Below are 23,347 nucleotides of genomic sequence, written 5' to 3'. Positions count from 1 at the left end.
ATGTAACTTTTGTTTAAACAATTTGGCTGATATAACAAAGTAATCAAGTATTTTTTTTTGATGCAGATCGAAGATAAATATTTCAAAGTTTTACTGAAAAGTAGAATTTTTGAAATCCATCCATCCGTTAATGAGTTATAGCTGTGTAAACAAAAATTTTATGATTTTTTGCTACATTTTGGCAATTTGCCACGCCCCTATAATATATATCTTCAAATTATATTACCTGTAACATCTCACGTAGCTAAGCTTTCAAATGCAAAAAACCGTTTTAAAATCGGAGTATTCTGTGTGAAGTTATGTGCATACATGGCATTTAGCGACTTTATTTTATAAGATTTATAGATATAGATGTGGCGGCCAACGTGGTGTGATGGTAGCGTGCTCCGCCTACCACACCGTATGCCCTGGGTTCAAACCCCGGGCAAAGCAACATCAAAAATTTTAGAAATAAGGTTTTTCAATTAGAAGAAAAATTGTCTAAGCGGGGTCGCCCCTCGGCAGTGTCTGCCAAGCGCTCCGGGTGTATTTCTGCCATGAAAAGCTCTCAGTGAAAACTCATCTGCCTTGCAGATGCCGTTCGGAGTCGGCATAAAACATGTAGGTCTCGTCCGGCCAATTTGTAGGGAAAATCAAGAGGAGCACGACGCAAATTGGAAGAGAAGCTCGGCCTTAGATCTCTTCGGAGGTTATCGCGCCTCACATTTAATTTTTTATTTTTTTTTATATAGATATAGATTCCATGCCATCTTATCCTAGTAATAGATTTTGCATTAGCAATTTGATTTTATACATTTACAAAAATATTTCTATTATTTATTTACATTTTTAGAGAAATATCTTATTCAGGGCCTTTAACTCGAAGACAAGTAAATATATATGGGAAAAAATTACAACAAAAATAAACTGACAACGCAACAAAAGGGTAATTCCGCTCTTACATTCAACTCTTGCCTAATTTCTTCGTTTAACGCATTGATAGATCCATATGTTAACAATATTTCAACATTTCGCTTCGCTTCATATTTCACAATCTTTATGTAGCAAGATATATGTGTGCCCATACATTGAAATCATCTGTCGGACGAGACAACGTAACAAAGCGTTTTAAGTAAATCCGACATTAAAGTCAGCCAAAGTTCAAATTTCCTCACCCCTTTTTCGCGGATGTGTTTTTCAAACAAAATAATATGCCAAAGGGTTTTAACATCCATAAGCTGGAAAGAAAAAGTATATATTTAAAATATATTGATGTGCTGTACTTAAAGTACTTACTTCACGTAGTCCATAATAACTACCAAATGCGATTAAAATGTAGATGATCCTTATTATGTATTTCCGACCAGTTCTTGTTGAATCTGTAGGTATATTATTTAAAAAGAATACATTTGACATTTGGCTTCAGCATGATTCGAACCCTGTTCAACTGGGCTATGAGCCCAGTGCTCTAGCATTAGGCTATGCATGTCATGAAATAAGACCTCTTAAATAGTGATTACTAATGGTAATGATTAGCCGTTCCAATGATTATTTTCATTAAACGCCATTTAATGATTACTTTTCAATTGATTAAATATATAATGAAAAAAAAAAGAAATATGATTTTTTACGATTATTGAAAAAAATCAAAAAAATAAAAAATATCAAAAGTAATCAAAAATCAAAAAAAAAAAATAATAATAAAAAATATCAAAAGTAATCGATTGTTTTTGATTTTTTTGAATTTTTTTTTGATTAATGTCGTTTATTTTTCCGCTTTGTTGAAAGAAAAAAGTACATTTTAGGATGCAATAGTAAATTGTAAGCGCTTATCGAGGCGAACATATCGCTCATTTGCTGCAACGTCGTCATAACTCAAAAAACACAATTTTCCAGGAGAGTCATTCAAAGACTTTAACTGCCATATGTTGCGCATATAAAGGCATATTTTCATTTTTATACCACGTGCTAAATTTTGAACTGATCACGAAGATTTTTTTATACAACATAAATCATGATATTGGGTACTCAAAATTCATGTTTTTTGAGTTACGACGACGTTGCAGCAAATGAGCGATATATGTACATGCAACATATAAATACATTTTTTGCATGGACATATGTTAATAAATTTATCTGGGATATAACAACTTTTGGTTAGACAACTGATCATGATGATGAATGACAACTGAGAGGATCGCTCCAGTTGGAAGTGAAGCTATCAACCTAAGTAGTATTACTCATACATATTGTTTGAGCATATTGTTTTGTCGTAAAACCCGCAAGGTATTCGTCGGATACATCTCTAGACACGATAATTTGTAGGTGGGTATGTGGGTACCAATATGCCTAGATAAGCGCTCACGATATACCGTTACATCCACCAATGTACTTGTATGTACAAAATAATCAGTGCATAGCCATAACGAAATCCAAAATAGTGGATATATTTATTTTGGATATAACAAAATTGGCTAGACTTAAGGATGAAAGTCGCTTAGAAATACGAAAGAGTGACCAGATAATTCCTAGTCGCTAATAATAGCCTACCTTTATGTTTTCGAAGATGCTGAATCCGAATCTGAAATTTATTTTATCCTAAAATAGGGGGAACATTGTCAAAATCGACAATTACGTCAAAAATGAGTAAAATTATTTTTCATGATTTTTCGTGTTCAACTCGCTGTCACTCAACCAATTAAGAATATTTTTCTTTGAAAATTGTATGGCATATTTGTGAACATATTCGTAAACTAGTAAAGGTTGCTCTTTATTGATTCTGCTTATAACTTAGCCCGACTGAAAAATCGAAGTACCGATAGGTTACCACCGTCTAAGCCTGCATTACCAAAACACGTACTGAGATGTATTTGGCAAATTCACGAATGGAATCAAACAATGTCTTCTAACATCGAAAAAAAAATTTTGAAGAATATGGATGGCTAATCGATGAAGGAAATTTATTGCCGGACTATTACGACGGCATATGTACAATGGAATACTTGCAAAACTTTTACTGTTCCTGTTCGCAAAAAGAATCTTGTTCTACAGAAATCTGTCCATGTCAAAAATCTAATTTAAAATGTTTCGATCAATGCGGTTGTCGACCTTCATGTATGAATAAAGAAATTCCACTAAATGAGGAAAATGGCAACTAAAAAATTAATTTGATTTATTTACATTTATTATATATTTAAATCTATTATTCAACAAACGAAATATTCCTTGTACAAAATTTTGAAGTTAAATTGTACTCATGGTTTTACTCGAAGAAGCAATAGAAAATCTAAAATCCATTGACTACCCAGCAAACACAGTTCCTAACGTTAGAGAAATATTGTAATTTTGCATTAGAATTCTAATGTAGTTCTCTAATGCATTTCGAATCGAAAACTAGGTTAAAGAACTAGGTTAGAATTCCACTGTGAAACGATTCGAATAAGACTAGAAATGCGATGTTATGATTATTGTCACAGTTATCGATTATTTGCACGACATGATCACTCATTCTTAGTGTTATACAAACAAAATTAAAATAGTGGAAATATTACAAGTTGCGAAATAAGTTTTTTATTTATAATAATAAATTCTAGTAAGTGAAAATGAATCAAAAAAAGTTAAAAAAGGAAAGCGAGCAGATTATTGAAGTGCTATTTGAATGGCATGAAGAAAGCGCTTCCTCATCCGTACCTCAAACCAACGCTGAGCTCAATCTTTAAGTACGGTTTCATTTTTTATTATAATAGAAAAAGCCTTTGAAATATGTTCATTCTTAATACATAAGATACATATGATATAATGAAACAATGAACACTTCGCTGATTTTAAATAATTGAAGTTAATTGCGCATCACTTCAAAATTCTCATTAGAATCTCATTAGAATTTGACGTTAGAATTCGATTAGAATTCTAACCCTTCCCGATATCGAGAACGAAGTCCCCTTTTTGTCGAGAATGCTATAATTCGCAACAGTTTCGCAAATCTTCCTCTAACCTTCTACCTTAGAGAAATACATTAGAATTCGATTCGTCTTCTAATCGTTTTCTAACCTAAATGTTTGTTGGGTAAGCGTTTGCGTGAATACACGCCGCGCGCTCGGTATATTGAAATCGCTGTCTATTTTTTTCTAATAAGGATCAAGGTTTGAAGTTTTCTGGAAAACTTCTATATATATTACTCTTTGAGATTGCATATTTAGATATTGAAAATTAAAAACTTTGTCACACAACTTTTGCAAAAGTATGCGCCGAGTCGGATTAGCATTTTCAAAAATTTCCCTACTAATCGGAAAATGATTTAGAAATTTCGAACAACCTTTACTAGTTTACGAATATGTTCACAAATATACCATACAATTTTCAAAGAAAAATATTCTTAATTGGCTGAGTGACAGCGAGTTGAACACGAAAAATCATGAAAAATAATTTTACTCATTTTTGACGTAATTGTCGATTTTGACAATGTTCCCCCAATTTTAGGATAAAATAAATTTCAGATTCGGATTCAGCATCCTCGAAAACATAAAAGTAGGCTATTATTAGCGACTAGGAATGATCTGGTCACTCCTATGTAATTTTTAGGGTAATTGCCGCTGGCCTATAAAGGATCGTTGCTAAATGAAAGCTTTTGGATGCCAACCTATGAATCCAACATTTTTTTTACATATTATCTGGGCAATTGGAAAAACCGCCGTTTTCGATCCCACATTATTTTATATAATGAGAGTAGTAAAATATGCACATGTGTGTATACTTACCGGAGAATATGTTTAGATCAACGCCCATATACCATTCCTCTATATGTTGCATGTATATATTCGCCTCGATAAGCTTTTACGATTTACCATTGTGCCATTGCATCCTAAAATGTACTTGTATGTAGAAATTATCCCGTGCATGCAACAACCGAGAATTTTTCTTTCAACTAAGCGGAAAAATAATCAAAAATCCAAAAAAAAAAAATAAAAAATAAAAAAAATAAAAAAAAATAAAAAAAATAAACCAAAAATAATCAAAAAAATAAAAAATCGAAAAAATCAAAAATAATCAAAAGTAATCATTTTGATTTTTTTCTAATGGCAATCAATTAGTAATAGCTTTTTTTTCGGAAAACAATTGAAATAATCATTGGATATAAAAATAGGCATAATTAGATGATTACTAATGCTAATTCAAATTTAACATTTCCAGAGAAATATTCAAATATATGAAATATAAAAAAATTTTAAATCAAAAAGCATTTCAACAAGTTTTAATATTGCTCTCACGCCAATATGAAATAGTACAGTGCTGTCCATAAATATTTTTCTTATACAAATAAAAAAAGTAAAGTCCCATCAAAAAAAAATGTTTAAATTGCGATATGACTTTTTATTAAATGCAACTAAGTTTTGATAGTGGATCCATTCCAAATAGATATCGCACGAAATACATCGCTATCAATAGCAATAAAAAGATGATAAAAAAATTTTTAAGGACTACCTTTATATAAATGGACCAAAAAATAGAAGGCAAATTTTCCTTTAATACAGACATATTCTTGTTGAATTTTGACTAAAAAACTTTAACAATAGCTCTTGTAAAAGAATTTTGGGATTTAAAACTAAAAGGTGGAGCGCAATCTTTCAATTTAAGGCAAACCATGTACTTGGGATTAACTAATAGATTATTTAAAATTTAATCACGCGTTCTAGCTTTATAATTTGAAGTCCCAAAATTCTTTTACAATAGCTATTGTTAAAGTTTTTTAGATTTTCAATATTGAAAAAATAGATACGGTTTTGATGTTGCGTTTTTGCCATGACGTAGCAAATGCATAGCCGTATAATATTTTGGCGTTTTGTGTAAAAATACTACACCAGTTTGCAAATACAATGATGCTAGACAATTTGCACAAAATCCTGGGGTTGGCTATACTGTATAGCCTATACATTAAGAGACAAATTGGTTTTATTCGTTCCCCAACGAGAATCAGTGAGTAATTTTTAATTGTTATTAACAATTTACTAGTAATTAGTTGTTAGAGTTACCATGGTATAACTATCACTTTCTATCTACATACGAACACAATTTATGCATAAGTACACCCTATAAGTATATAAAACAACAAACAACTGTTATCTTTTGTTTAAATTTACTTATTATTGTAAAATATAATAATTTATTTGTTTACTTTCGGCGAACACATGCATACAGCCATTTTATCTAATTTACCGCTTGCTTGGTGCTACAATGCAGATGCTTTAAATAGTACCTACGAGGAAAACGGATCTGTTTCATTCAACTCCGTATATTATTTCACTAAAAAACAGCGGCGCTTTTTTATTTTTTTAAATAATTAACGTTTGTTTTATAAAAATTTTCGCCTGTGGGGCTTTTTATTATTTATTTTTTAATAATTTACGTTCACTTTATAAAAAAATTTTCTCCTGCGGCACTTTTTATTTTTAGTAAATAATTTCCAAATTTTCGCCTGCGGCGCTTTTGTTTTTTAATAATTTACGTTTTATTTATAAAAAATTGAAAACGTTTCGCCTGCGGCGCTTTGTTTTTTAAAATGATTTACGTTTTATTTATAAAAAATTTTAAAAATTGCGCGATATCGCATATATAAGCCTTAAAGCAGATTGAGTCGTTTTATATTTATACAAATTTTATGTCTGGTGGCACCATACTTGCTCAATTCCGTGGGTTTTCTTGCATTTTTTCGGTAAATTTAATAGCCGTTTTTTTTTACACGCGTATACGTTAGTTTGCGCGTGAAAAAAAAAATGCCTATCCTCGCTTAGATAATGCTTAGGAGACCCATCTAGCGGCAGTGGTTAAACAACTAGCTACAGCTACAGGGTGAACCGAAAAGCGGTATATTTCTGTGTATAACACATAGCTGAATCAGTTGTGATAGATAGTGGACGCGCATAGAATACATGGAATTAGTGCAGAGGGTGAAACATGGACACATATTTCAGTTACATCTGAGTATAATGCGTATTGAAATTTAAGCTGTGTTTTTTTTTTACTATATACGTTTACGCTGAAACTTTATATGGACTGCTAAGCGACAAACTTTAAATCCACCTCTGAAATTGCTGCGCATAAAATTTGTCTTACTAAATTTCAATACGCATTATACTCAGATGTAACTGAAATATTTGTCTTTGTTTCACCCTCTACACTAATTCTATGTATTCTATGTGTGTCCACAATTCATCACAACTGATTAAGCTATATGTTATACCCTATGCCTATCAGAGGGTTGTGTCTCCGCTTTTCGGTACACCCTGTGCGGTAGCTGTAGTTATTTAACCACTGCCACTAGATGGGTCTCCTAAGCATTATCTAAGCGGGGATAGGCGTTTTTTTTCACGCGCAAACGTAAACGCATACGCGAGTGAAAAAAAAACACGGCTTTAGTAGTACTAATTTTGTGCGTAGCATATTTCAGAGATGTATTTAAAGTTTGTCGCTTCGCAGTCCATATAAAGTTTAAGCGTAAACGTTTCTTTACACGCGTATACGTTTCGTTTGCACGTGAAAAAAAACGCCTATCCTCGCTTAGACAATGCTTAGGAGACCCATCTAGCGGCAGTGGTTAAACAACTAGCTACAGGGTGTACGAAAAGCGGAGACACAACCCTCTGTAGTATTTCTGTGTATAACATATAGCTGATTCAGTTGTGATAGTGGACGCGCATAGAATTCATGGAATTAGTGCAAAGGGTGAAACATGGACACATATTTCAGTTACATCTGAGTATAATGCGTAATGAAATTTAGTAGTACTAATTTTTTGCGTAGCAATTTCAGAGGTGTATTTAAAGTTTGTCGCTTAGCAGTCCATATAAAGTATAAGCGTAAACGTATATAGACGTGAAAAAAACACAGCTAATATTAAATTGTGATCAAACTATAAGCCTCCTGTGGGTGGAGGTGGTGTTTTTAGAAGGGGTCACCTCCCTCTGATGGCCATAGTTGTTATGGTCCACTTGGGAGAGTCACCTTTGGAACGCACCTAGTGGCTAGTGATGGCAAAGAAAATGTGCCATGGCAATTTTAATCGAAAATGGACACTAGAGGTCGCCACGGCCGGGTAAATGATGATTTCTAAGAAGGAAACACGCTGTTTCCGGATAGGGAGGAAAAAAAGAAAGGTTGAAAAAAAAAGAAAAAACGTGGAGCTTGTGTGCTGGCAGCAGTATTTATAAGCCCAAATTACCGAAAACAAACAAGTACAAAGTTATTAGTGAACCGGCTTGGTACTGCTGTGGTGTTGGTCTTTTTGCGCTAAACAACTTGTATTGCGCAGTCCCATCCAGGAAAAGTTGAGAATCAGTTATAAGAAGACAACGGCAAACCGAAGTAGCCAAAAGTAACACGACCGCGAGAAAAATAAAAATCAACCACTTTGTATATGCGTGGAATTATCTGGAGCAAAGTTTCAATCAAGGAAACTACAATCAAAATAAATACTTGTCCAATCGTGTTGAGGTACCACTTTCACGATTGAGTGTATACGGAGTAAGTCAATTATTGCAGAGACGTAAAAGACGGCGAGGAACTTTAACTGGAACACCAACCAACAGTGTAGGTAATCCCTGTAAACTGCGCCCATTTTGCGCCCTCTACACGGCATACAGTATTTTTGTTTAACCTAAGAATACATATATGAGCACTTTTGTAGTCAGTGTTATAATACCTAAACAGCGGTGGGAAAAATAATATGTGTTCCACATTGATACTCATACCAGCAAGACGTCATATCGAGCACGACAGAAATTGAGCATAAACAAAAAAAAGGCTCCTTAAGATACACATACTGCCGCACTCACCACCCTAGAGCGCAACCACCACCAACCGCGCGTTAACACCACCATTGCGTGCAACACCGCGCGCAACCACCAGCGAGAGCACTAGCCAACCAAGCGCGCAAACTCCACTAATAGCGCCAACGAAACCACCGGACGTACCACCACCCTCAGCTTTAGCAACAACAATCAGCAGGGCCGCCTCGTATAGGCCTGCTGCAACATCCACTTTATTAACAACAATCAGCAGGGCCGCCTCATATAGGCCTGCTGCAACATCCACATTAGTAACAACAATCAGCAGGGCCGCCTTATATAGGCCTACTGCAACATCCACATTAGCAACAACAATCAGCAGGGCCGCCTCATATAGGCCTGCTGCAACATCCACGTTAGTAACAACAAACAGCAGGGCCTCCGAATACAGGCCTGCTGCAATGAACCGCGTATAGACCTGCTGATACAGCCACCAAGTACGACAATAACTGCCTTTAAAACTGGGTGAGTTCGTTCTGTAATACAGAAACCACATTTTTTTTTTTTTTTTTTAATTTAACCAATTACTAGTTGGGTTTGGAATTAACAGAATAATTGTAAAAATCTTTGGGAGTTGAGTTGGGACTATAAATTTGTAATGCCAGCCTAAAAATAGTTAAGTTACGAAAAGCTGCATACTCAAAATTTTAATAAGGTTCTGAAGAAAAATTTCGGAATTTATTCAAAAATGTTTTAGGAGTTGGTTTACAATTCATTCACATTCCTTTTAATTGCACTGAAATTTAATTTTAAATTTGGTTATTGGAAAAAAAAAGTATCGATGGTTAAATTGTGCTGTTACTTTAGTGCGTGTAAATACCTAAACATTAATACATATATGGGTATTTTAGATTTTCTTTCATGTAAATAAGAAAATTGTTTTATAATGCAAGAAAATCTAAAATGTTCTTCGGAGGAAAAAATTTTCGAAAGCATCCTCAAAAAAATAGCTTAGAATTTTAAATGAAAATTTGTAAATTTTCTGAATATTTTTGAAAACCTGCCGAGTTTAAAAAATTTTTTTTTAAAACGTTTTCAAAATCGGCCCACACATTTTCTGTATACATTCAATCAATTGTTTAAAATAACAAACAAAAAAACAAAGAATATATAAAATTGGATATTTATTACTGCTGAATTAGGGTGGGTCCAATTGTTCAGTAAAACCTGTGCTTCAAATAATATAGTATGCAAGCTGATGGCCACAGTTTTTTAAAGGTCCTTATTTTAGTATAACGGCTGCTGAAGCTGTAAAGACTGAACTACCAGAGAGGTGATGTGTGAAGCGTTTTCAGCATAAATGCAGCATTCCGTTTGTAAAATTTGAGAACTTTACCGCTTTTGCTAGCAGTTATTAATTATGAACGTGAAAGAAAATGGTTATTTCTTATACATTTTTCTACCCCAGCTGCAGTACGCAGGGCTAAAATTTAACTGACATGATTTCCAAGTTTTATATATATATCGTTTTTGCTATCTAGAATTTGAAAAAAAAGAACAATACTTCAGAATACGTTTCCAACGTCATGTTTAGATATTGGAATTGCCTTTTAAATGCGTGAAATAGACCCACCTTAATCTACTACATAAGTATAGCTGCGAAAAAAAAAAAAAAATAGCAGGAAAAAAATTACTTACACATTTTATTTACGTAAATTATACAAAAACTGTTAACCCTTTCGCGAAATTGATGCCATATGGCACCAGTCAACTTTGAGGCGCTGTGGAAACAAGACCGACTCAAATATTAAATATTTTTATTGAAAATTCATTTTATTAAACCCTTAGGAGTATTCAGTTTTCTTAGTTTTATTTTTTTTAACAGTTTAGAGCAAAAAAATTTTTTTTTCGGTGATGCCCACCACATCACTAAAATCTTTCGTGGAAACATCCTTGTAGAAATTCCCATTTTTTTCCAAACGTCAAATATTTTCCGACGCAATTAAATGAAATAATATAACTAAGGAATTGTGGAAACTTTTTGCATAATTGATATTTTTTTAAAAAAATTCTGTAGCCTTGTAAAATTTTTCAAACTTTACTTGATGCCATATGGCATCAATTTCGTCTAGAGGTACAAAAAAATTTAACATTGGCATGCACAAGAATGGCGCATTTAGTTCGGCAGAAACATTTGTCGTTATAAGTTGAACTGTTGATGGTAAAGATTACTTTTGCGAAAATGGCAAGAAAAATTAAAGATTCCGAAATAGAAAGAATTCTAAATAACTTTGATGAGTCTGATATCTCTGATTTAGAAGACTCGGAGGAACCTGATTTGTTATTAGATTTGTTTGATGCTCTTGAAAGAAATCAAAGCTTCGTAGAAGAAGAGTTATCTCGACCAGGGCCTTACGAAATAAGTGTCGGAAATCTTGAAGAAGATAATCTGGCAGCTTGTACAGCAAGTGTAGATTATCACGATTCTGATGGGCCTTTCAAAAAAATTGATGTGTTCCGTTGGAAAAAAGAGACATGGCATGTTCCAGATGTAAGTTTTATGGAATATATTCCAAAAAAAATGCCTTAAACACCTGTAGAATATTTTTTGGAGTATTTCACAGAGGACTTCGTTGAAAAAGTGGTTGATACAACGGACCAGGTCTCGCTTTTAAACAATGGGAAATCAGTTAATTTAAAAAAAGAAGAGTTTTATAAATTTTTAGCGCTCGAAATTATGATTGGTACAATTAGCTACCCTCGATTAGAGATGTATTGGTCAAAAACGACGGAGATTCCCTGTTTTCGTGAAAGTATTTCAAGAGTAAGATTTCATTTTCTGCGTCACAACCTCAAAATTGTTCTCGATCAGACTTCAGATGATAAATTGCACAGAATTCGCCCCCTATTAGAAGTGTTCTATAAAAAATTGTATGCGATTCCTAAAGATGAAAATGTTTGCGTTGATGAGATGATGGTTCCATTCAAAGGAAAAACTATGCTTCGACAATATATGCCAAAGAACCCTATGATTTGGAGATTTATCAAGGGAAAAATACAATTGTAGGAGACTTAAAACTGGGCTTTTGTTCAGACATAGTTATTCATTTATCAAAGACGATTCCTAAAAATAAAAACTTTTAAATTTACTTTGATAATTATTTCACAACTCTGAATTTGATCAAAATTTTGCAGCAACAGGGAATTTGGGCAACTGGCACAATTCGGGGTAATAGGATGTGCAAAGCTCCTCTTTCTTCCGAAAAAGATCTTAAAAAAATAGGCCGTGGCGGTTATGACTACAGAATAGAACGAAATAACAACATTTTTGTTTTAAAATGGCTTAATGGAGGAGTTGTTACACTTGCCTCAGCTATTTATGGAACGGAATGTATAAATAAAGTTCCAAGATTTTGTAGTGAAGAAAAAAAAAAAATTGAGATCCAGCAGCCAAACATCGTTGCTACTATGTACAACAAAAACATGGGTGGCGTAGATAAGATGGACTTTCTAGTCTCGCTATACCGAATTTCTATTCGTTCTAGAAAATGGACTTTCAAAGTTTTTGATCATTTTATTGACCTTGCGGTTTGTAATGCCTGGTTAGAATACAAAATGGACTGTGAAAACAACCATATCGCATCGAAAGAGTCGATGGATCTTTTGGCATTCCGAAATGACATCGCAGATGGTCTCCTGGCGCTATCAGCTCAGCAAACGCATCAACCAGGCATGCTTAACGAACGAAACGATATCATTTCAAGATCGTCAAATTAACGTTAATTTGGCGTTCTTAACGTTAATAAACGAAACGAAATGACTTCGTTTCGTTTATTAACGTTGATTATCGTAACGAAATGATATCGTTTCGTTCGTTAAGCATGCCTGGTATCAACGAAAGCGCGGGCATCCCAAATCAACTGTTATAGAGGATCATGAATTTAGTCCATCTTTATCAGCAACAAGCAGTCCAATGACTTCCAGACAACAATATGAAACAGCTCCATCTCTTTCTCTACAATATGATGGATTTCATCATTGGCCGGAGCATACCGTGGAAAAGCGGAGGTGTAAAATCAAGGAGTGTACAGGATATTCGAGATTTATGTGTTCAAAATGCAACGTTCACTTATGCATGCCCAACGGAACACGAAACTGCTTTAAAACGTTTCACAGTTGTTAAGTTAAGTAACAAAATAAGAAAGTAAGTATCAGTAGCAGTTTTTCAATAATATGTTTTTTAGTTTTGAATGAATTTTTCTTATTTATTTACTTCTTATGTACGTATAAATTGAATTTTTATATAATTCCATTTTACTTTAAGTTTGTTAATGTAAAAACTGAAATGTAAACTTAAAAAATACTTTTTGAAAAAATAAAAACACTTCCCAAAAAAATTTATTTATTTTTATGTATATATACATATTTTATATATTATTTATGTATGTACCTATGTTTCTAAATTGAATTTTTATATAATTCCATTTTACTTTAAGTTTGTTAATGTAAAAAATGAAATGTAAACATAGAAAGTACTTTTTGAATAAATATAAACACTTGTAAAAAAATATTTACTGTGGAACTTTTTTCTCCCCTTAAGGAAATTGATGCCATATGGCATCATGCTCAAAAACCTATTTCGAAAAAAAAAAAAAAATTTAACTTGCGATTGCTTATGACTATTGAGGTCAAATAAGGCAGTTATTTGACTAAATTGGATTTTTAGAACCAAAAACAAAAAAGATGAAGTGAAAGGGTTAATGAATTGTACAATGAAAGCTGTTGGGGTTTACCCGAACAAAATTTCGAAAAAATTTAAAAATAAGAATAGTTTTTAAAAGTATTGGTATTATTTAATTCCAATATACATTTTTATTAATTTTGCACAGTTTTACACTTTGTATGGAAGAAAAACCAAAATCAGCCTTCGAAAGGAGTTGTTAAAAAAACCAATGCGAATTTTCAAAAGATTTCAGTTTTTTTTTTATTTTACTCCAACTAGAATAAGTTTGTATTTCAAAATTATTGACTAAACATTTGTAAGTTTACATGAAGACTTTTAAAAACTGCGAATTTTTTCGAAATTCGTTTTCGTTATTCAAGTTTTTTTAGGTTTTAAATAAACGGTAACCAAATGAATTATAAATAAATTCTTGTAATAATGGGAATGCTGGCGTCCTCTTTTATTTAGAAGGCACTTAGGCATACAGGTAAGGGGCCACCGAAATTCAGGTGCGTAGGTGGCCATGGTTTTGAGGGTGGGTAATATACCGGGCGTCGCAACAACACCCGCGGCGCCCCTCTATATATTCGGCCTATTTTCCTTTTCAGCTTTTTTTATTTTAATTTTCAGCGTTTTTTTTGTATTTTGATTTTCAGCAGTTAGTAACCGGTCATGTCCGGTTCGGTAATTTTTTTGCGTTTAGTTTTTTTTTTGAATTTTTAAATTTTGAATGTTTAACGGTCTGTCCGTGGCATCCGGTTCTACCGGATGTTGTTTTATTTTGAATTATAAGCGTTTTAAGTCGGCTCTTCGCTTTTTGACGGTTGTTTTGAATAAGCATGATATGACCTTTTTCTTTGTTATGACGCAGGAACAGTAAGGTTGGCAAGGACCCCGCCCAGCCGACATGACTAGCCACAGCACCCCCAGATCATGCCGACTGCCTTCCTTACTGCTCCATCAAAGATGCGTTTCCATAACATAGTGTATAACATATAGCTGAATCAGTTGCGGTGAATTGTGGACCATTGTACAGGTCTTCAAGTAGGATATGTAGCAGCACGCACATACACAGCCACGCTCACCTGATAAAATGCTTGTTCTTGTTCGTTTTTTTTTGTGGATGCTATTTGGCACTGTTGTACTTCTTAGGACAAAAAAAAGTTTAGTAGCTGCTATCGAAAACTGCTTAAAATTTTTTTTTCTTATATTACAAAGAAATATACTTATTTACTTTCAAACGAGCACTTAATTACATCTCTCTTTAATAACCATATATTTTGGACAATTTTAATTAACAAATTGTGATACTTTATTACCGGGTACGATTGCTAAAACACGACCAAAACCGTCGGGGGAGTTATTAATAGACCCGTTTTGACCTCACTTCCAATAATTCGAATACTTTTTCTCTTCGGACTATTGACAACAGGACAAAACGTGTCTATTCATTTTTCTTTCCGCTTTTTTGGACGGGTTATTGCAGTCGACCTCGGTTTCAAACTGTTTTTCGCGGAGAACTTTTGAACGGGTAGAAAACTTAACTCACGTGTTTGTATTCTTAATTCTGAAATAACTACGCGTCCTCAGATACCCCAATTGAAGACTTTTTTATAATTTTCTAAAGGGCGCATATGGGTGCACTTAAAATTTCCTACTAAATTCGTTCAAAAAAATTTACCATCACAGCAACCCATATCTGATATTCCGATCCCTTTCTTGCTTCCCTGTGTCGCTTTCGACGAAGCAACCCCGGTAATTTTGACACTTCGTTCAGTGTCAAAACTCATGTTCCACGCAGGTTCCACGCTAGTTTGACACTGACCGAAGTGTCAAACTGCCGTGTGTTAGAAAGGGAAAGAAATTGTTTCCCTCTCATACATATCATACTTGTAAACCTGTACAATGTTGTGGACACGCACCATTTTAAGAGGTGATACATAGAATTAGTGTAGAGGTCAAACATGACACATATTTCAGTTGAAGCTGATTATAATACGTATTGAAATTTATGCACGCCAAAGTTTAAGCGTAAACGTCTATAGATGTAAAAAAAACACAGCTATTCTCACTGTACAAGAATGATACTTGCCAACAATTATTGCTCGTGTTTCAATGAAACGTGAAGCAGATACGGATAGAGATTTAACATGCAAATGCAGCAACAATGTGAACCATATGGGAAAGCATCACAAATCACACAAAGAAGATTGCGCATTAACGAGTTCAAGATTGCTTCGTTCTGCGCATTTACGTCACACTTGACTGCTTGAGCGAATGAAAGAAAGAGAGAAAAAAACTAGAGCTAAAGGAAAATGACGTAAAAATTGCCCATAAAAAACAGCTGATCTTTTGTTTACATGCGCAATGCGCAATCTTGTGTGATTTGTGGGCAAGCATTCTACTAAATAATGCATAAAGGCCGCGGCACAATGACATTTTTCATATAGATGCGTTTAACACAAGCTTATGCATTCCAATAACATCGCCACAATCAACCAAGATATTGCGTTTGTAAATATGAAGGAACTTCAGACTTTGCAATTGAAGTTTATTACGCCTTGCCCATTCACATACAAAATTTCGCGAAGCACTGTTGTAAACAATCTCCATATATAACAAAAATACTTGCTAACATATTTTATGTTGTAATCGATTGTTATATTGCATTTTTTAATTGCGAAAATGTTAGAAAATTTACCAACCATTCGGAATAATAATTTCACTTACACGGTGTGCCAACTTACGTGTCGGATCTATGAGATTGAGTAAAACGCATCTTTATGAAAAACTGTTAATTTGACGGGGCTTTAAGCGACGGAAGACCGACATACACATGGGCAAGCATTCACTTTTAATGTATTTCGCTTTCACAGTACTCTGGGTTCAATCATCCCTAAAAAAATTGTTGGATTACGTGTTCCATTTTCTTCATGTTGGAGTACTCTAACAATACTCCTTTGCAATGCGTTTGCGGACCACCATAAGCCGATCATTGCTCGTTTTTTAACGACAGTGATCACGACACGATGACGATCGAACAGAGTTCCCAAAAGTAAAATATCGCATGCAAATAACTAATAATAAAATTTTACTTTGGCAACTCTGATAAAATGCAACAGCGCACTGGTTAGAGTTGTGCTTTTTCGTTCATTTCAGAGATTCGAATCTTTAGTTCTTTTTCTGATGAACGAACAAGTTGTTCTTTTTGTTAATCTGTTATTTTTTTTCAAGCAAATTTGATCACTGCTGCTCGCACCCGCGAAAAAAGCCAACAAGTATAGATGGGGGTGTGTATGCAGCAATGCTTTGTGTAGGTACATTTAAATGAGTAATGAATAAATAAGTCAATATATATGTATAATTAACTTCAAAAAAGTTACAAATTTCGGAAGATCCAGGAAATTGAAAGAGTACAGATACAAATTGTAAATATGAACTTTTCAAGTTTAATAAATGTAATAATTAGTTTCTTATAAAGCATGTTTTTCATAAATAGTCCATACATATATTGTTGTAGCAGTGCCACACACAAAGATGACCACACATATCTTTAGTGTAAGTGGCGTCATCGACATTCGTGCTCAGAATTTCTGCGTATGTATGTGTGAATTTACAATGTTCGCGAACGAGAAGAGGGAAAGAATAACATTAAAAAAGAACAAATGAACTAAAAGAACAAAAAGAACCGAAATCGAAGATCTAGTTCACTTGTTCAGTTGAGAAACCCGGTCAATTGAACAAGTTCAGTAGTACTTTGGCATATGATCCTCTGTGGGTGCTCCATGGAGTACTACGGTGAAAGTACTTTGGAAAGTACTCTCACGACTGTACTCTATGGAATACTCACAAACAAAGCGAGAGTGGGATCACCTACTCCTCTCCTATGACATCGCAATGTTAATTGGAGCACATTTTTTGTATGAATACAAATTAGATTTGGAGCAGTCCTATACTCCCAAAGGAGTATTCCTTACATTATTTATAGAGTACTCGCGTTTTTTGAAGGGATAGTGTACCTATACAAGTGTGTCAACTAAGCGATAAACGTCAAAACTACAAACAGCCTCGCTCACCTGATGCAAATCTCAGGTCTAGAGTTGCATATTTGGTACATAAAAGTACTTCAAGCTGAGTTGCATTTCATAGTTTAATAAAACTTTGTAGTATTTACAGATGAAATAGTTGCATATATTTCCGCGGAAATAAGAATACTAGAAGATTTTTAGCCTTTAACAATGCGGAAACATACGGAAAGCAAAATTTATTTAAATTAGAGTCAAAATATAAAGCGCCACACGTGTAACATGGAAAAATTTCACTTCTAAAGCTGTTTACACAAATGCATAAGGGCAAAATTATATAAACGCTTTGGTCGCTTCAAAGCAAAGATAACGTACGGCGTTTCATTGTTTTTCATATGGCGTTGTCAAAGTGTAGGCACGCAACCAAAAGCATTTATGTAAATTTTTCGATACTTCGCCCGACAGATGAATTAATGAATGCAACACAACCTGTGTAAATCCGCCTTAATTTTTGTAGCTGTGAAAGTCTCCTGCAAATAAAATGGTGCTGTAAGTGCAAACAAATCAAACTCCTATGACACTACTTTATTTTCTATGTATTTTTTGCCGAGGGAGCCAATAAGGTTTCAGTACTGGTGTAAGTGTAAACAAGCCAGTTTGTATTTCGATAGGGTTTTTTCACATTAGGCCGTTTTTTCTTCATTTTTTCTGACAAATGAAAATTTCGGTTTTAGTTTCAAATAGTAAAAACACAACTAAATTCAAAGTGTAAATTGTGTGTGCAAATGAGTTTTCAATAAGTGTACATTTCACATTCAGTTTTTCATAGTTAAGGAATTGACCTCCAGATTCTTGTGTTACACAAATATAGTGAACTTGGGTACAGAAATTCAAATTAAAAAGTTTTTCACAATAATTTAAAAACTCTACGTTTTCTCTGCTTTTTACACTTAAAGGAGTAACCCTCCGTAATAAATTAAACTTTTAATGAAAATCAATCTCTGAACTGAACACTTTTCGCCATGATATAAAATTAAAATGCTGTGGAACAGGAGCAACACTTTTGTGACTACATAAACCCTGTTTCATTCTTTTACGTCTCTGCACAGAACCCTAATTGACCGTTTTCGAACGAAACAACAATGGCACCCAGATTTTCCCGATATCCTTAAAGCCTTCCGTGATTTAAGCCCGAGTCATTGGTGCCGTATGTCGTATCGCTGTATCCGTATCCCTAACGTAATCAGCTGTTTATCGTTACGGCGGTAACCAAACCCCAATTGGTTGGCTACGATACGGTTACGACCTTAGCGGCACCAATAATCGATTGCATTGATTCTCATAAGGTTGGTCGAATCAGCTGTTAAAAGGTTACCGATACGGTTACCGATAAAGCACCAATGTCTCCAGCTTTACAACCAGATTGACTGAATTTTGTGTGTGTAAGTGCAGTCGGGTGGCTTCGTGACACACGTATTTGTTGTCGGCTACACGTTGATGAAAATCAAAAATTTTTGATTTTTTCATTTGACGCTAGCTTATTTGATAGTCGCGGGGTGTGATTGACAAAACGCAGTGTTGTATTTAGTTTGTGTCGACATTCAAAATGAACAAGTGCGCGGAAGAACAGCAATTCATATTAAAATTTATTGAAAATTATCAATGTTCACGTCCGAACGCTACGGTCATAGTGTACCTATACATGTGTGTTCACTAAGCGATAAACGTCAAAACTACAAACAGCCTCGCTCACCTGATGGAAATCTCAGGTCTAGAGTCGCATTTTTGGTCTCAACGACATTTTTGACTACCAATCGTATCGACTTTTTCAATTTTTCAATCATTCGGCGCATTCGGTAATGGTATCCATTTATAATTCGCTGTCATTCCGAATCCAGCGAGTGCCTGTCAGAATGCTTGATAGATAAGTGAACACACTTGTACTTGTACACTATGGCTACGGTTTCTCAATGCAAATGTCGATTGATGGCTTTTTATTTGATAGTCGCGAGGCAAGCGTCAAACACCCGACACGCACACATACAAAAATTCAGTCAATCTGGTTTTACTCATGGTTCAATTATACAGGTTTGATCATCTCATCAGCTGATTTTATTTATGTCATTGCAGGGTCGAAGGGAATGTCAAAAGGAGATGGCAAACTCAAAATGAAACCAACACATTGGCAACATTTTACTTACACATACAAAAACTGCTAAGTTTTATGTTTCCATTCCATACCATTCGCACCAACAGATTTTGACAATTTGAACAGACATATTTTGTTGCTTTACAGATGAGCCAACCATGTATAGTTGAACCATGTGCTTACTTAAGCGAGTGCGTCAGAAAGAAGTCAACACATTTGTACTTGAGGCCGCGGTACAATGACATTTTTCATATAAATGCGTTTAACACAAGCATATGCATTCCAATAACATCGCCACAATCAACCAAGATATTGCGTTGTAAATATGAAGGAACTTCAGACTTTGCAATTGAAGTTTATTACGCCTTGCCCATCACATACAAAATTGTGCGGAGCACTGTTGTAAACATACTCCTTATACAACAAAAATACTTGATAACATATTTTGTGTCGTATTCGATAGTTATATTGCAGTTTTCAAATACGAAAAATGTTTGAAGTTACCAACCAGTGGGAAAAATAATTTCACGTGGAAAGTGTGCCAACACCCTTAGCCAAAGCAAATGTAAAATTCTTCTTCTGATTTGCTTGGAACAAAATTGGGAGTTGGCTACTTTTCAATATCAGATGGCGCCAGTATCGCTCATTCTATCATTCTCCATAAAAATACGTGCAATCTACTCATAATGCATAAGCTAGTGTTAAACTCATCTATATGAAAAACTGCTTATGTGCCGGAGCTGTTATACACTATACGCTACGGCTACTTTTTTATTTTGCAGTAGTTTGACGCTTCGATTTGTCCATGGCGGAACGATACAAGGTGGCAGCATGGAACAGCTGATTATAAACTTTTTTTATTTGAATTGATACATCAACTTCCGGCGCAGTACAATTTTGACATTCGTCCATCGAATTTACAAAAACAAAGTACATGGAATTTTTATTTATGTTTGTAGGCATGTCACCATGCTGCCACCTTGTATCGTTCCGCCATGGATTTGTCTACTTTCGGTGTTGCCATTGTAATTATGTGTCAAAACTGACAGCCGTTAGTAGACATTTTTCTTCGCTACGCTACAGAAATGAAACGAGCGACAGTCCGAACACGAATCGCCTGCCTGGTTAGCTGAGTTGTAGCATAGTACAAAATGGCTACAACACTCCGGCTATGGCTGTGTCGTTCGTCGTTCGTTGCTCGTTGTGTGTCGTACGTGCGCTCGCTCGCTCTAATTAATATTTATTAATATATTTAATTTATTGAACCAAGGGACTTAAATGTAAAAAATTGAAAATAAAGTGTTGAAAGCACGACCATAGTCTATTTAAACGCCAGCCGATATTACAAGAAGAACAACACAGCGAATGTTTAATCGGAGTTATAAAAATATATTTTTATGTAAATACTTTTCGCTTTCATTTTTATAATTTTTATGCGATTCCCAAGAGGATATGATTTTCAGATTTTCACCAAAGAAAACACTTGCATTAAGCATTGGAAAATACCACGAATTAAACGTTTTTCCCAAATTACGTATAATATATATGAATATACATATACGTATATATATACATATATGTATACTTAAATGACTAATCAAAGTGTGATTTAATTCCACAGTATTTTTATATATTTGTAGTAAAACACAAAATAACCTTATATTTCGAAAATTGCACCAAAAATTTATGTTGTAAACATATATATTTTAATTAATTTAGTTCGCATAAAGCACAAGTCACAAATTATTTGTAGAAAAATTCACTGAAGACAGAAAGAATTTTTTTCTCGTAAGACGGAAGGTCTACGCAGTGAAACGACGACGGTTTCTCGTGCTCGTCGCTGAGCCAAAAATCAACTGTTCCTCAAGTCGCGTTAAAATTGTTCGCTCCGCGAGGCGCGGTGCGGCATCGAACTACGCTCAGTGTAAAGCGGTAACCACCACAACGGTGTGCAAAAGGCACGGCAACAAATCAAAATCGAAAGATTCAATAACGCGGTACTGCAAACCGAGACCACAACAGTTTTAGAGAGTAAAATATTTCTCTGGAGAGAAATCGATAGTGCGCGGGAGAAAAATATATTTGCATATGTGTGCGTGTACAGTGTATATATGTATGTATCTTAATTTTGCGGAAAATTAAAACGTGAAAGAACCACGTTCGTTGTTGGCGCTGTTACAGCGACGTCGGGCATAATAAAATTTTATTTTTTGATACATTCTATATTGTTAAATAAAATGTTTTTAATGTGTTACAACATGTATTTGTTATGATATAGTACGGCGGTTTTTAAAATATTTATATACATATATTTTTCACTGTAATAAAAACTTTAAAAACACATCCATACATACATATAAGTACCAAGAAGTGTGTGTATCATTGGAGTCTAGCACTCAAATCATCAATAGTCGCAACAAACAGCTATTCAATGGAGCAGCAGCAAGCCATAGGGAAAAAGGAAAGCGAAGAGCAAAAAATTTATACGACTCAACCATAAATTGTTAAATAAAATACATTATAAAGAGGTGAAGTGAATCTCAATTTTATACATTGAATCATATATATGTATATCTTATCGTAAAATGTCTTATACACACATACAAATGTAAAATAAGCGTGTGCGTGTTCATTTATTATCTTTGTATAATCTAGTGCATAAGTTACTTGATCGATGATTCATTACAGAAAATCGGAAAAGCTGAATAAAATTCTTTGTTAAATTTTGCTTTTAAGGGCAAAATATGGCAGAAAAAAATCTAATGAAATGTCAATTCTTTTATTTAATCTAACTAAGGTTACGTTTGCATTGAATGCGATACAAATGGGAAAAATTTGACCATTGAAGAGATTAATACGCAAATAAACGAGCTGAAAATTATGAAGCGGAGAAATTGTTTCCCTCTGGTTCTTTTGTACGAATCTCACTCGCAGACAGAGTGAAAATGAAATCGTGAAATTTGTAGCGGTCTGCCTTTACTAGAGAGAGACTAAGGAGCAGTTTTGAAATGCTTAGCATGTGTATGTATTTTGTTCATATTTACTGCATTGCCTTTGAACCCGTAGTCGCAAATACCCACTCTCCCTACGCGAGAAATTTGAAGCTTTGTGCATGGTTTGTTGCTTTGTCGCTTTCTCTGTTTATTGGCGGGCATATTTTTGAGAAGATTATACGATTCAATATAACAAGAAAAAAGCGTCCATAAATGTTTCACTGAAAATTGTGAGAGCGTTTTGTGGTTTCGTCATACAAACAAAATTATGTCAATTATTAATGTAAAAAGAATATAAGTTTAAAATCAGTTGTTGCAGGTTTAATCATTAGGTGTCTTTTTGATGGCGTAATTATGATTTTAGGATTACCAAGCGAATACCTATTTCTAGTTTTGCGATAATCTTTTGTACTCTGAGAATGCAAAAGATTCTTTATTTTAAACATACAGAAGGTGCACAAGTTAGAGCAGCAAATCTATTTTAAAAGCTTAGAGCCATCAAATTTGTCTAAAATTTCGAATGCAATTTCAAAACATTTATTGTCTTTTGAAAACCAGTAATAGTATTGACATTGAATAGTCTATTCCACCCACCTATTTTCTCTGTTCGTATTTGTTGTGACATCAGTCTCGTATTCTTGCCTATAATATGTAATGAAAGTTTTGTATATGTCCAGGACCCCTTAGTAGAGATTAAT

General features: G+C 34.2%; 1 protein-coding gene and 2 long non-coding RNA genes across 9 annotated transcripts in view; 2 read left to right on the top strand and 1 right to left on the bottom strand.

Moving 5' to 3' along the window:
- Window positions 1-780: 780 nt before the first annotated feature.
- Window positions 781-21,623, bottom strand: LOC137251204 (uncharacterized). 3 transcript variants are annotated; one of them, XR_010953181.1, is made up of 5 exons: window positions 21,313-21,623; window positions 4,737-4,903; window positions 1,276-1,358; window positions 1,155-1,217; window positions 781-1,077 (listed from the first exon to the last, which is right to left on the bottom strand). It is a non-coding gene; the product is annotated as an uncharacterized lncRNA (long non-coding RNA). The 3 variants fall into 3 exon arrangements; XR_010953182.1 differs by having other exon boundaries at window positions 4,737-4,840; window positions 21,313-21,619; XR_010953180.1 differs by lacking the exon at window positions 4,737-4,903 and having other exon boundaries at window positions 21,313-21,608.
- Window positions 14,921-23,347, top strand: part of LOC137251206 (uncharacterized) — a 96,716-nt gene continuing 88,289 nt past the window's right edge. Inside the window, exon 1 of the long non-coding RNA XR_010953185.1 lies at window positions 14,921-15,389. This is a non-coding gene — a long non-coding RNA (uncharacterized lncRNA). The remainder of the gene's footprint in view (window positions 15,390-23,347) is intronic.
- Trf2 (TATA box binding protein-related factor 2) overlaps window positions 20,754-23,347 on the top strand; it is a 67,621-nt gene continuing 65,027 nt past the window's right edge. The window contains exons 1-2 of one of the 5 annotated variants that reach the window (XM_067785391.1): window positions 20,756-21,055; window positions 21,935-22,184. The gene's annotated coding sequence lies outside the window, so the exon portion shown is untranslated. Of the gene's footprint in view, window positions 22,185-23,347 lie in introns of all 5 variants that reach the window. The other 4 variants (XM_067785390.1, XM_067785389.1, XM_067785393.1 and 1 more) reach the window with 4 other exon arrangements.

The sequence above is a fragment of the Eurosta solidaginis genome, chromosome 4 (assembly GCF_040869045.1).
Source record: "Eurosta solidaginis isolate ZX-2024a chromosome 4, ASM4086904v1, whole genome shotgun sequence".
In the NCBI taxonomy this organism is placed as follows: Eukaryota; Metazoa; Arthropoda; class Insecta; order Diptera; family Tephritidae; genus Eurosta; species Eurosta solidaginis.
The sequence above is the reverse complement of the archived record's forward strand: the minus strand, read 5'-3'. Positions and strand labels throughout refer to the sequence as shown.